General features: G+C 40.0%; 1 protein-coding gene across 1 annotated transcript in view; it reads right to left on the bottom strand.

Annotated features, from left to right (window-relative positions):
• The window catches only part of FLRT2 (fibronectin leucine rich transmembrane protein 2), a 65,055-nt gene that overhangs the window by 33,707 nt on the left and 16,360 nt on the right, over positions 1–14,988 (bottom strand). The window lies entirely within an intron of this gene.

Raw genomic sequence — 14,988 nt, 5'->3', positions numbered from 1 at the left:
CTTAGAGTCTTCCGCACCCAGGCACTTCTGACTCCCTGAATTATTTATCAGGTGCACTGCAGTTAGGCTCCAAAAGGGTTATGAATTCTTAGTGGTGTCTTTGTGACCTGTGATGATTCTGAACCCTCCGTGTCAAAGCGTCCCGTCTTCACTAATGGGCCCTGACAGCCAGATGAGGATGGGACGGCCACTGTGATCTTCCCATTTTCTTTCCTAATCCCCGTGGGCCGCCCCTCTGCGCACACAGGCAGCAGGAAAGACTAATTTCTTTCCCATTTTCTGAGCCCTCTTTGAAGGTATTTCTCTAGCAGTGTGCTGAACTGCAGCAGTTTAGAACGATTTAGTTTATCTGCATCTTTTTATTTCCTCTGCCATTAGTCCACTTTAAAAAAACAATAAGAACAAAAAAGAAATGGTCCTCAGTTTTAAAGACAACCCGTAGGCTTATTTATCTTGCTTCTGATTTTTTTTTTCCTTTGGTGGAGGTTTCCAACTCTCAATTTCTTCATCCACAGCAATTTGTACAAATAAATACTTCCCACAGCCATCATTAATCCTTGAAGTGTGACCTCATGTGAATAATAATATTCAAAGGTGCAGGCTTGGTTGTGCAAGGTGAAAAGAAGTCAAAGATGCGATCCAAGTCCTTGAAAAGTTTACAATTTAGCTGGGTAAATAAATATGCACATTAGAGAAGATTACCGGGCCACAGAGGAACAGGGTGGAAAACGTGAAATAAAGTATAACTGAAGGAAGACTTGGGTAAGATTTTTGAGATCCTGATTTTACTCCCGAATGTTCTGCTAATACAGGCATGTCAGTTGGGCGCCTAGGTGGCTCTGTCGATTAAGCATCCAACTTAGGCTCAGGTCATGATGTCCCAGTTCATGAGTCCGGGCCCGCGTCAGGCTCTGTGCTGACAGCTCAGAGCCTGGAGCCTACTTCTTTGGAATCTGTTTTCCTCTGTCTCTGCCCCTCCCTTGCTCTCTCTCTCTCTCTCTCTCTCTCAAATAAATAAACATTAAAAAAAAATACAGGCATGCCAATTAACTTTTCTAGGCCTGGTGTCACACATATCTTTACAGAAGGAGCTGGAATCACTTCTATCAGAACTTCTTCCTTCCCAATGTTAAAATAGGTGACAGTTTTTCATCCCATGTCATCCCCCCAAATTAACAATGATAAAACAAAAACTCCCCATTAATATTTTTAAAATCCAGTAAAACTGGGTAGTATTAATTTAGGTAAGAGAACTGTTGAAATTCCTGAGTTCACAGAAATAATATTAAAGAAAGCAATGATGTGAGCGTGAACAAAAGCGGTGTATTTTAACACAGCCAACACGTCCCCATCAAAAGCAGTGGAGTCACTTTTTTCGTTACCCAGAAATCTGTACAATGTTCATCTCTGACCTTTTCTCCATTCTTAATCCAGGTCTCAATTACCTGCCAATATCTGACAAAAAGAAAAGAGAAGAAAAAATAAAGAGAGAACCCCTTCATCTTCTATCAGAAGGTATTTATCTGCCCTTATCTTGTCCTCAAGCAGAAGTCACTCATCAATGAACAATAAGACAGGGTCATTCTTCATATGCTGGTTTTGAGCTTATCAGTTATTCAGTCAATGCGATTATTCTAGAAAGCATTAATGACAGAAGCCTTTTTTTTTTCTGTTAATAATCGATGCCCAGAACCTCAACTTTCGTCTTCCCTACAGACACAAGCAAAGAGGTCTCTATCTCCTGTTCTCTGGGGTTTACCTCATTGGAATAGCTTCAGCAGCTACCAAGTGAGCGAGCTAAGTGAAGAGCTCTGTACTGAGTGCCTTCAGGGAATTCAGAAATAAATCAGTTCAAGTCCTTGCCTGCGTGTTACTTAGGAGAAAATAAGGCAAAGAAGATGGATAAATGAATAATTGAAGGCAGAAGGTCATAAATGCCATAAATAGAGGTATCAACAAAATTATATCCAGGCTGAAAAGAAAGAGGGGGGATATTTGGGAATATCTGAAGGACTTGGAAGGGAAGTGGCATTTGAGACTAACTTCATTTCCAACTCCTCATCCAGTAGTAAAGAAGAAAATCACCTCAAGACCCCCCTGCCTGGCTCCCCAAAATAAATCCAAGAAGAGAGATGACCATTCATCTGGGGTTACGGGATATTTTTCTCTACAATATATCTTCCAAATGGTTATTAGTTTCATTTTCAGCAGGAATGAAGGGTCCCCACGCAGAATTCTCACACATCAAAGGATATGCCATCCATTTATGACATTGTAGCAACTCGTTTCCTGATAAATAAGTTGCCAGATCCATTCCCCCACAGGGTGAATGAAGGCATTGATGTTAAGGTAGGGTTCTTAAAGCAAAATTACACTCACTCTTTCCATTTCACTTTTCATAATAACTGGAGCTTTTTTTTTTTTTTTTTTTTTTACCAAATCAGTTTTCTGTACTGAATGTAGAGCCCCCTTAAGCTACGCTCACTTTGAAAACTCTAACTTGGCTTTGAACAGATCCTGATGAAGACAAAGAGAGCACAGAATGTAATCAATCCTGATTTCTCCAATTTGTTCTCTGAGCTACAGGGTGCTTTAATGAAATCGGAAGCGTCACGTTGCCTTCCAGTAGAGGAGCTGGGCCCAGAGAAGAGCCAAGAGCATAGCAGGAATGATTCTGCAGTGGTAACTCTAAATCTGAGCACAGGGACCACTGCAAGGTTGTTATAGCAAGACGGTTACTTTGAGAAACTGGAATAAATGTATCATCATTTGAAAAGACAGCTTTATAGGCTAGAACAAAGAAAATAAAGTAGCTGTATATGTAATTTTGTGTAAACATGCATGTAAAATTTTACATGCATTTACATAATATGTGTGTGTGTGTGTATATATATATATATATATATGCAAATATATACCCACAAAATACACTTCTCTACTCTTTACTACGAATACGTATTTAATGGTAAATTTTAGATATGGTTAAGAAACTCATGAGTCTATTTTGAAAAGAGCCTTTCCTCCATACAGACCAAGAAGCAGTATTATTTGTCAGTCTTCTACTCGACTTCTAGGAGCAACCACCTGTACAGGGTATTCAGAACCTTTCATGGTGGACTCCTGGGCAAGTGCATTTCCGAGTACTGTACTCCAGGTATAGGACTCAGATACAGGGTAATCTTTCTGCTAGTACTGTTTCTTAGCCATCCACATCTTTGCAGCTTTACCAACAATAATGAAAACCATTAAAGAGATAATATTTGCATAGAATTTGCCATTTACAAAGCACTCTCCCATACATGTCATCTGATTGTCCCACATCTAATGAGGCAAGTCTTGTCACTGGGCCATTTTACAAATGGCAAAACTGAGGCTCAGGCAGTTCCAGGGATCTGTTCACCCTTATCGAAGTAGTGGGTAGCAGAGCTGGGGGTGAAACCCAAGTGCTCTGATGCTAAAGCTATGCTGTTTCCTTTGGGGTGGAAAGATCTTTAGGGCTTTTCTCCCCAGGCCACCCATCCACTGCAGCTTGCCATTAACCAGCTGCGAGGACAGCCTGCTGTCCTCTATTATCCAGGGGCCTGCAGTCTCTCTGGGGGAATTGGTGATGTTGGGCATAATTTTCGTCTTGGCAGCCTGGCTGTGCTCCAGGACCTCTTTATTAGGATCACGCTGTGTCATTTAAAGTTCAAAGGGGCTTGTAAGCAATGCTGACAAAATGGCTCGACAATGGTCTGTGGGTCCGTGGTGAGTTCAACCTTCCCCTGATGGGTTTGGACTGCCAGTTTACTGCCTGCCCTGGGTACATTCTGCAGGTGGTCTCTTTCACATTTTGCATCCTTTAAATCTCATCCTATGCTCCCTTCAGCGCACCAGTCTCTGTATCTGCATCTTCACTGCCTTCGGGAGCTGTAGCCCCTGCCTGGCCATGAGTGAAGCTGCTTCTTTCTGAACTTAACCCTGTGCTCTCCATCCAACTTCCTCCGCTCCCTCCTGCCAACTAGAGGTCATGGCTTCCATTTGTTTGTTTGATTTCATCATGTTTTTAATAAATAAAATGAGGGTACTATCCATCTTTCTGGCTTTATAAAAGGCTAAGTGACAATATTCCACAAACATCTACTAAGTACCTGGAGTGGATGATACTATGCAGCTAGATGTTAAGATGAAGGTTTCACCTCCAACCAGATCTTCTCTGCTAACAAAGCTGATCAGGTCTCCACTATTCAAAACCTCTTTCCCAATACTCAATCCCAAAGCTCTCGCTTTGCCTTTCTCTTTGCATTTACATAAATCATGTCATCTCTATATCCTACCCTCTGGTTCCTTATGATCCAGCTTATATGACTTGAAACTTCTCTCTAAAAAGTCCACACTAGGGGGGTGCCTGGGTGGCTCAGTTAGTTAAGCGTTGGACTCTTGGTTTCAGCTCAGGTCACCATCTCCCAGATCATGGGATGGAGTCTGACGTCGGGCTCTGTGCTGACAGTGTGGAGCCTGCTTGGGATTCTGTCACTCCTCTCTCTCTGCTCCTCCCCGGCTCTCTCTGTCTCTCTCAAAATAAATAAACATTTTTCTTAAAGTCCACAGTACGATTTCCAAATATAAAATCTACTGCTCTCCTTCAGTTGGCCTTTACCTTGACTTCTTCACAAGGCTTGCTACTCCTGATCATGTTTCCTTTCCCTAAACTCTCCATTTCCATCAGTTTCTCTGATATCCTGCTAGTCATCCTCTTACTTTTCGACCACATCCATTTGACTCCCAACCTCTAAATGTGGACCATCCTTGGGGCGCCTGGGTGGCTCAGGCCCTCGGTTGAGCCAGGTCTTTGGCTCAGGTCATGATCTCGCAGTTCTTGCGTTCGAGCCCTGCATCGGGCTCTGTGCTGATGGCTCAGAGCCTGGAGCCTGCTTCAGATTCTGTGTCTCCCTCTCTCTCTGCCCCTCCCCCGCTCATGCTCTGTCTCTCTCTCTGTCAAAAATAAATAAACATTAAAAAAATGTAAATAGGTGGACCATCCTTATAATTCAATCCTCATGCACCTTCTCTTCAACACACAATTAAGTGCTCCTGCTTTAATAGTATAAAGCTGGATTCCAAATCGTCAACCCAGTTCCAACATTGATCCATCTGATCTGATTTCCAGACCTATGGACATTAACAGCCATACATCCAGCCAGAATTTCAAACCGATCTCTCAAAGCTCTTCTTCTGATTTCTCCAATTTAACCGGTGACAGTGACATTCCCTCAGTGACTCCACAGTAGTGGCCACCACTCGTCCTCCTTCTTCCAAACTTACCACCCAAATGAGGCACTGGTGAGGCCAGATCTTCCTAAGTGCTTCTTCATATGATGGCTGCTTCCCCCATAATGAGCTAAATAAAACTACACTTTGTCCCACATCTCCTTGTCCCCAGCATCTCCTTTCTAGCCGCTCTCAATTACTTACATGAGTTTCCTGGGGGTATCATTGTGTGACGCCACTCAAAAATTTGTATCTACTGCTTGTGAGGATAGTTTTCATAGCCAGTTACAGCCTATCTTTTTATCTGGGTCTTGAATTGAAATCCCAGATTTGCTACTTTCTGGCTGTGTGACCTTGGGGAAATGACTTAATCTTGCCATGACCTGCTTTCCTCACTTGTAAAATACACAGGCAGGTGTTAACTCGCTGATGAAATAAAGAAAGGATAGATGAATGAATGCGTTAACTGAGTGTCTAAGGCGCAATTTAGGAAGGAGGAAGGAATTGATTTTGTTGTGAGTGGCATTGTTAGATGTGCTTGATAATTCTTCAACGTTAATTGGCTTCAATTTTGTTAGGCCAATGTGGTACACAGGGAAACGTGTAAACTTCATAGCTAGAGAAACCAGTGTTCAAGTTCTGAATATTCTAACGACTAGCTATATGACATGGTGAAAATCATTTAACTTCAGTGAATCATGGTTTTTTCCCAGTAAACAGGGATAGTGATACCTACCTTACAGAGTTACTTTAAAAATTAGGAATAGCAACGTGTTGTACCAGTGTAGCCAGCAACTTGAGGCTGTTTATTAGTATGATTCTTGAGCATGTTCTGGGGATGAAACAGCCAGAACATAGCCATCTCTGACATTGGAAGATATTTTTAGCTTATTGAGTCAAGAGTGTTTCATGCAGCCAAAATCTGGTCGCATTTGCCATCTGAATTTAAAACAAACAAAAAATCATTTCCCTTCTTTCATCCTAATTCATAGCTGCATAAAATATGTTGTAGATGATTAAATTCGTTACTCGACACTACTCTTTATTTCCATTTTTTAATGTTTATTTATTTTTGAGAGTGATAGAGACAGAGTGCAAGCTGGGGATGGGCAGAAAGAGAGGAAGACACCGAATCTGAAACAGGCTCCAGGCTGTGAGCTGTCAGCATGGAGCCCCAATCCGGGGCTCGAACTCACGAACCATGAGATCATGACCTCTGTTGAGGTCAGACACTTAACCTACTGAGCCACCTAGGCGCCCCTCAACATTAGTTTTCAAAAAAGCCTGTCTGAATAGCAGACAGAGGTATAGCCATAGACTGTAGCGACCTGGCTCTTTGTCTCAGTGTTGTTACTAACTACATATGTGGCCTTGAGGAAAGTTATTTCATTTCTCTTCTTGAGTATTAAAACCATAACAGGAAGAAGGTTTTTACAATGCCTCAGGTCTCTTTCAGCTTGAACATCCCATGAGTCCCAGGGATGGAGTGCCACCTGTTGGGTCCAACTGAAAATTAGCTTTGAGATTTAAAGAATTTCTCAGAGTATCTGAATGTTACCATCAGAAGCCAAGCCCTACAATAAATAGAATGAATATAGTGTGATGATGAGAGTGACAGAGAAGAGGGGTTCCCGAATCTGCTTCCGGTACCTGACTTCTGATAAGTATCGTTTATACACTGCCATCTAAAATCACTTGAAAATCTAAGGAAGTTTAGAATTCCAACAGAATGATTTAACTAAATTAGGAAACATGTTTAGTTCAAGGATGAATAAATACAGCCAGACAGACTTGTGTCTCCAGACACCCTCTCTGCCATTAATGAGCAGAGCTCAGAGCTGAGAAGCAAACCATTTAACTCCTCTAATCCAAAAATTCCTTACAACGTGGGTGTCAAGATTAAATGAGGGGATCCATGCAAAGTCTTTACCGAGCAAGTGGCCTGAATGGACCAAGGACTCAATAAATGGGAATCATTATTTTCATCGTTGGATATAAATTGTTCTATATGAAGTAACGAGAGTAACAGTTTCAAGTGAAACCACTACAGTGAAATACTAGCAATACAAAGCTACTAATGTGAGTCTAAGCCAGAGGAGATCAAAGGGTTATGTCCCAACTGCAGAAATTATATTTGTGGCTGTAAATAAGTCACTTCTGTTTGTGTCAAAAAAACACCACCGGAGTATATCATCTCTGAGATCCTGCTCAGCTGTAACATCCTATTCGTATATAATTTTAAGCCACACGTCTGCTGTAGAATTCACCAATATCTTTAGCTTTCTGCAGAAGTAGAAATGAATGAACTGTAGAGAAACATGCTGCCTCTGTGAGCAGACGGGACTTCTCAGAAGTTGCTTAAAGCCCCCCCAAAAAACTGACTGCATTTTATTTCCAGTATTAACATAGAGCAGGTTAAGGGGAAAAAAAAATAACCTCACAGACTTTTGTTATTTAGCTGGGAATGGCTGACAGTAAAATCTAGTAGAACAAATAAAGAAAACTAACTTCGTAATGACACTGTGATGTTTTTCCTGACGAAGAAAAAAAATATCTCCAAGTGGCTCATCTCATTTACTCACATATTTCTATCAGCTAATAAGAGAATATGTACTGAGCACTTACATATATACAAAAGTAGTTCATGCCTAAATAGCTAATATTTCTCTTCATTTTTCTTTCACACCCTGACACATCTTCTCTCATTTTCCAGCTCCTTAAACTACATTTTTCCTTATTATATTTTAATTGACTTTTCATATTAAATTTTGCTTGAAAGGGTGATTGGAGTTCAAAAGCACCAAAGGAGTCATACCTTTTGAGCAAAGCCTTATGTCATATTTAATTTGATCTAAACTTTGATAGCAAATTCTGATTTTCCTCTTTATTTTTCATATTAACACAATAAAATACAGGAGCGGCTGAAAATAATAGAGAGGGAAGAAATAATTTCTGTCATTCAAACACTCAGATTTCACCTTGACTTTTGCTATCATGAAACTCTATCATTTTTTAAATGTTTGCTTGCTTTCTTAGAATCAAATCGTTAAAGCCATATGCTATCTCCCAGCTCAGCATTCTCATTACCATTTAAAGTGTGCTTAAAATCAATTGAAAGTCAACACATCACATAACCAGCAAGGCACAGTTAGCGTGTTCTGACCTGTGCAGTCGCATGGTAACTGCTGGTCTATGAAACATCCAAATTCTCCCAGGTGCCATAGTGATAGGCAGGAAGAGTTTAAATAGTGAAAATGTTTTTTTTTTTTTTTAAATGGCTTTCAAAAGATGATGGGTTCAGTTTCTTCAGAAGGTCTAAATCTGTAATTCTGTTATCTAATTTGCACACTGGAAATTTCCAAAAACTAAATTCTCATGTTGAAGTCTTCTTTCCATATTGGAAAAAAAAAAAAAAAAAAAAGAAAAAAAAAAGAAAAGAGAAGAAAAAGAAAAAAAAAGAAAAAGAAGAAGTTACTTTAAAAAAATCCTGTCTTGCGTTTGTGTCTAATCTCTTGTTTGGTCCACGATTCTACAAGGCGTAAGCACAACAAATAGCAAATGTGCTAGAGCATCTCAAAAAGAGAAAAAGAAGAACTACATGAAAAGGGCCTGTCCAACTGTTTTCATGTTGACAGAAATGCTTCATTCATTTTAACTCTCTTGTGAAGATGAGGGGGTGGGGGGTGATTCTTTAATGGATCCCACCTAAATCCGTGAGGCCAGGTTCTGTGTCATTCTCCAGATCTGGAAGAAGAGATAACACATGAAAACAAACAACTGCATGAGTTCAGAGGAGCCTGTTTCCTGGCCCCTGGGTGAGAAGCCATCTCCCTGACCCGTGCAGGGAGAGACAGTTTGTTTGTTGGACACTGGTATTTTAAAAGGTCCTTCCTGAATAGTCAGAAAAATGAACTGTAATTTCCTGAGAGATGCAGCCCTAAAGCCGGTCCAAAGATCAATGAACATGAGCCCAACCCCAAGGGAAGAATTCTCAAAGGCCTCCCAACCCATCCTTAGGAGATTTGTAGAAGTTGACTCTAAGTGACCCACCAAGTAAGGAACGTGCTCACCTCTTGCCAGTCAACTGAAGCCCTCTAAACCTTCTTCATGGCACCGAGAGAATATATATGTGAAGACAGGAAAATGCAGTGAACCAGAAATGGCCTAGTTTTCCCGCTGGGCCTGTTGCTTGGTATTAAGAAGTTATCCCCCTATAGAAATAGCTACGGGTTTCATTTCCAGGCCCTTCTGTATTAGGACTTCAAAGAAAATTCTGAATATTAATCCTATTGGTGCTCTTTGAACATGGTAGGCACTTATACCTTGGATAAAAGAAGGACATTAATTCCTAAGCTCTTTTCATATAGACTTCAAAGGGTTCTTTCTTCCATATCTTTGAAATCCATGATTTCACATAGCCACGTGCATATACACAAATATAAAATAAATAAGCATACATACATATATTCAAAATGTGTGCCTACCAACTACTGAGCATGTTCTTAATGCCAAGCACCTTGTCAGGCATCTTTTTCTTACATCTTACCACTAATCCTCACAAATCTCTTGTAGGTCATTACTATTAACCTAATTTTGAGATAAAAAAAAAAGAACAACTAAATTTAAGAAAAATGAAATGATGTGCTCAAATTTGCAGAGATTATAACCATCAACTCTTGAACCTAGAATTATATGAGTTCCAAAACCCAGAGTCATTCTATCACACGCATCTCCTATTAACTTAAGTTAGTGTGGGTGTGTGTGGAACTATTAAGAAAACTTCAGTTCTTTAAGGATTATATGAAATGTAAATAGAAAAAAGACTTACAAGTACCAAAACTTAAAAGCCTCATGTATGTTCCTCAACTGGAAATGACGGGAGATTGGCACAACTCTGGAAGCCAAACTTCTTTCCGTGCTCAGGGAGAACATTCCTGTTTATTGAGCACCTACAGCAGTAAGAGGAGTTTAGGGTGTGTGGCAAAGGGCTGAGTGGGTGCATTTTAAACAGGACATCTGAGCTGAGACCTTCAGGCAGGAGGGAACTGGGCACAAGGATACCAGGGGAAACAGTTCAATGAAGCTCTGTTCAGGCACACATCACCATACTCAAAAGACACACATGTGCATACGTTCCATGCACAAACACAAATGCCCAGTCTCCTGCAACTGTAGTAATCATGGCTTACTCCCTTCCCTTAAGCAAACTTCAGATATATGTAGGACCTGAGCAAGACCCTTGCACCCATCAGCAGTCACTCAGTCTTGACCGACATTTCTAATCTCCTCCTAGAGCGTCACTTTCTTTTACAGACTTATAACTCTCCTTAGGGTCAAGTCTCTGCTTCTTGACATACACGCGGGTGTGTCTGTGGAATTTCTATTATTTCTTTCTGTCCCTATGGGTCAGATGTTGTTACAACTGTTCTCTCCTTTCCTGGGTTTACTCTTATTCTACATTAGAAACCAACTTCATCCCATTTTAAGGGCTCTAGAGTATTAAGAGACCCTTTCTAATCAAGACAATTGTTTAATGTTTATTTATTTTGAGAGAGAGAGAAAGAGAGAGGGCAGAGAGAGGGAGAGAGAGAATCCCAAGCAGGCTCCATGCTAAGTGCACAGCCCGATGTGGGACTCCATCTCATGACAGTGAGATCGTGACCTGAGCCCAAATCAAGAGTTGGCGCCCTTAATCAAGACAAATTTATATTTTAAAGTGTATTCTTATTTTCTGGAAATTCAGTGGAAGGAAGCCATGCTAATGGGTATCAAACAGTGGGGCTGATGTTTCAGGGAGGGCTTACAGCTCTGTGTGTCTCTTCCCACCAGTCCAAGCTTCACGTTTTCTGCCATAGGAAGAGGCTCATCTTGGTTATGTCAGGACAGAGTTTAGGCTGTTTCACATGGCTGCTAGATTATCTGGATCTATCAACTGCGATATGAATTTTCTTGACAAAGTAGATTGAGTTGCTTAGGTCTAGAGCCAATTCATTAAAATATTCAGAAGACCACAATTTGAGTGGGCTGAAAACCTCATTACTGTTGAAAATACAAATTTTAGCTAATCGTTTTAGGTAAAGAATAAGTATGGTCAACTACTATCAGTTAAAACTTTAATCACTTGTTTGCTTCATATAATGTAAATAATATTTAAATATTATAAGCTTTGTATTAATGAATATTGTTTTTAGATACATTTGAAACAAATTATTAAGAGATACGTGTGATCTGAGTATTCTAAATAGCAGAGAAATGATGGGATCCCAAGGACATAAGGTGAATAGAAATTTTTAAAATATAATTTTTAGAAATCAGATACTGAGTACCTGTAATGCTAGAGCCAGGTCTGTAATAATCTCAACTCAAGAGGGGGAAAAAAGGTAACCAAGAGACATGTAAATAATGCTAAATAGGGGTGCCCAGGTGGCTCAGTCAATTAAGAGTCTGACTTCAGCTCAGGTCATGATCTTGTGATTCATAAGCTCAAGCCCAGCATTGGGCTCAGTGCTGAAGGTGTGGGGCCTGCTTGGGATTCTCTCTCTCCCTCTCTGTCCTCCCTGACTTGTGTGCATGCACATATGCAAGCTCTCTCTCTCTCTCAAAAAAAAAAAATCATAATGCTAAATGACCAAAAGAAATAGTTAAAGTTTGGCAATGGTATAAAGAGTCCAAAATCTATAAAACATTATTAACTGGTTTCCAGATAGACTATAAATATTCAACAATATCCCTTCAATATTTCCAATCCCCAGAAAGTACAGGACATATTTAAAAATCTCCTGGAACCCACTGATTTTGGCTCAACATGTCTCAATCTTATCAAATCAACAGGGTTCCAATTCTATTTCTTAAAAAAATCATATGAAAGATTTGGTAAACCTTATATTAACTTACTCTCCGTGCAGCCAGGTGATGAGGTACAGAAACAGAGTCTGAATATCATAAGGAAGAGGCAGCTGTTAGCTTCATGGAATTTCAAAAGCAACACAGAGTAGAGCCCACAGGCATCAGAGAAAAACTTAGAAGTTTTAAGAAAAGTCTAAAAAAATCTTTAGTTAACCATTTGAAAGCTATGCCCGAAGAAATGAAAAGTTAATCTTGGTATTTTATGTAGACATCTAATCAAATCATCTTTTTCTCCTTTCTCCAGATGTTAACCTAAATTTTCCTAATGAATCATAGTGTCACCCAGTGGCGACTATATAGCATATTGGGGAAAAAATGGTACCCGTATCAGATATGAATTGAGATGTAGTACATACAGGAGATGAAGACATATTTTGTGTATTTTCTTTCCACTGATTTGAAAATATTATGCAAAATATTAATGTGATTTTAAAATATTATGGATTGACTACAAAGAAAGCCCTGAGCTCATGGAACAGGCAATGCAGCATATTCTCCACGTCTGGATCCCCCGCTGCCCTCGGCATGGCATCCTACATGAACAGGTGCAGAAGTCATGTGGTCAGTTTGTGACTGAGAGTAATGCCAATACTTCTTTGCACTTCTTTGCCCATTTATTCTGAGTTGCTACACTTTTATCACCAAAGGAGAAAGTGTGTGCCAGTTTTCTTTCCTGTTACAGGAGGAAGGGAGGGTGAAGGTCACTATTTGCTGTGTGTCCCACAATTTGTAACCCGACTGCTACCAGAGTGGGAGAAAAGTGGGGATGTGGCCATTGGGATGTAAAAGGCAGAACAAAGGAGGAGCCGCCTCCTTCCTTCTCTAGAGTCATTTCCTTTCTTTTCTATTTTCTCTTCCATCATCACAGAATATATTGATTAACATTAAGAAATAAGAAAGCCATCTTTTTCCTATCACGTGTTTTCTTTAAAAAAATCTCATAAAAGATTATTGTTTTCTTCCTGTTGCATCTATTTTAATGACCCATCTCAGGCAGGGTGAAATCAACTACTTATGTAGACAAATATTTAATTTGACACTTAAAAAAATCAATTTGTAATTTACTTTGTTATTTCAATTTAGTGGAGTGAGTCATTCATTTCTTGACTGCTCTATGTGTTTAAAACAATAAGATGAATGCATATTAAATTTATATAGCATTCTATGTAAGCATAATGCCTCTTTATTCCTCACATCCATAAGAGTCGGGGTTTAGCTCAAGAAATATTTATTAAGCAATAAAACTGCTATATATTTAGGAGACAAAACTGAATCTCATTTGTAAGTTAAGCATTCATGTACACCTGTCACTCAGTAAATCAAAAGCAATTAAGAGGAACCATTTAGTTGTCTACTAACCTAGATATATAAAGATTTGTTTAATCCTCAGTTCTTGTCTATGCTAATTGGCAAGAACAATTTGATGGTGATTTTGCAGGCCGAAGGGGATGCGGTTTCTGATCACCTAAGCATTCACCTAAATTACATTTCAAGTGCTGATGGGAACCTGCTCCATAACTTCCCCAAGCAACGTACAGGACTGTGGTCCTTCCCCTGCATGTGCATCTTCAGATTTTCAGAGTTCAAATGCTTCCCACTGCAGACTTTCCACAGAAAATGAATTCCCATAGGACAATGCACTTCAAACACACTTAGACTGGAAGAAGGTCAGATATGTCCTCAGCTTCTGGGAAATGGACAGATGACACCAACATGAAGACACCACCAATGGGTGCTTTCATTCCATTCTCCCAAACTGATATTGGTCTGGGGCACCTGGGTGGCTCAGTTGGTTGAGCATCTGACTTCAGCTCAGGTCATGATCTGGCGATTCATGAGTTTGAGCCCCATGTTGAGCTCTGTGTTGACAGCTCAGAGCCTGGAGCCTGATTCTGATTCTGTGTGTGTCTTTCTCTCTGCCCCTCCCCTACTTGCACTCCCTCTCTCTCTCTCTCTCTCTCTCTCTCTCTCTCTAAGAGAAATAAACATTAAAAATTTTTAAAAATTCAAAATGATGTTTGTCCAAATCCTCAGTGACTATAAAGTCTGAAAAGGTGACTACTCCTGAGAATACTGAAACCAGGCTGAGGATAGCTTGGGAGAGACTTGTGTTGCTACCTCCTTGCTTTCTTCTACTTTATATAGTGATGACTAAGAAATAGATCATATCATCTTAAAAATCAATCCCCCTGAATGATGATTTACTTTTCAACAAATCGGATGTCTCGGGATTCTTTTCAAAGTGTTCAGCAGTTAACATCACACCGCTCTCTAAAGTCACAGTAAGAGGCACCACGATACAAGGGTGGTTCTCATTTCATCAAAACCACAAAAAATTAGGAAACGCAAAAGGCCACTCAGCTATTCATAGGACACAGTCATTAGAAGTCAACCCCATGAACACAAGACTACTGCATCACCCAAGCACACACTGAGCAAGGCAAGACAGATGAGCAATTAAAAAAAAAATGCTTACTGTATGTTTCTTCATGCATGCTGCTTTGTGTGCGCTATTCCTTTCCCAATGTGCAGACATCTACGCCATTTTAACTGACTACACCCACAAAGAGAATAGGAGGGTGTTTATCACTGCACTTTTAGCCCATCATTGAGATGAACGAGCAGACATTATTGACCATTGACTATGGGCTAAAACTCTAAGTTCAGAAAAAAGAAAGAGCAGGGGAGAGAAAGAGGCAAGAAGAACTAAGAGCTGTAGCAATTTGCTATATGGACAGAGAAAAGCAATGCAGTGTGGGATCTTAGAGGAAGGGGATTAATCTAAGACATTCCCAAGCTAGGCCCCATAACCAGTGTTCTCAACAGGGGCCA

Source organism: Acinonyx jubatus, chromosome B3 (genome assembly GCF_027475565.1).
Source record: "Acinonyx jubatus isolate Ajub_Pintada_27869175 chromosome B3, VMU_Ajub_asm_v1.0, whole genome shotgun sequence".
In the NCBI taxonomy this organism is placed as follows: Eukaryota; Metazoa; Chordata; class Mammalia; order Carnivora; family Felidae; genus Acinonyx; species Acinonyx jubatus.
Note: the sequence above shows the minus strand (reverse complement) of the source record. Positions and strands in the feature narration are given on the sequence as shown.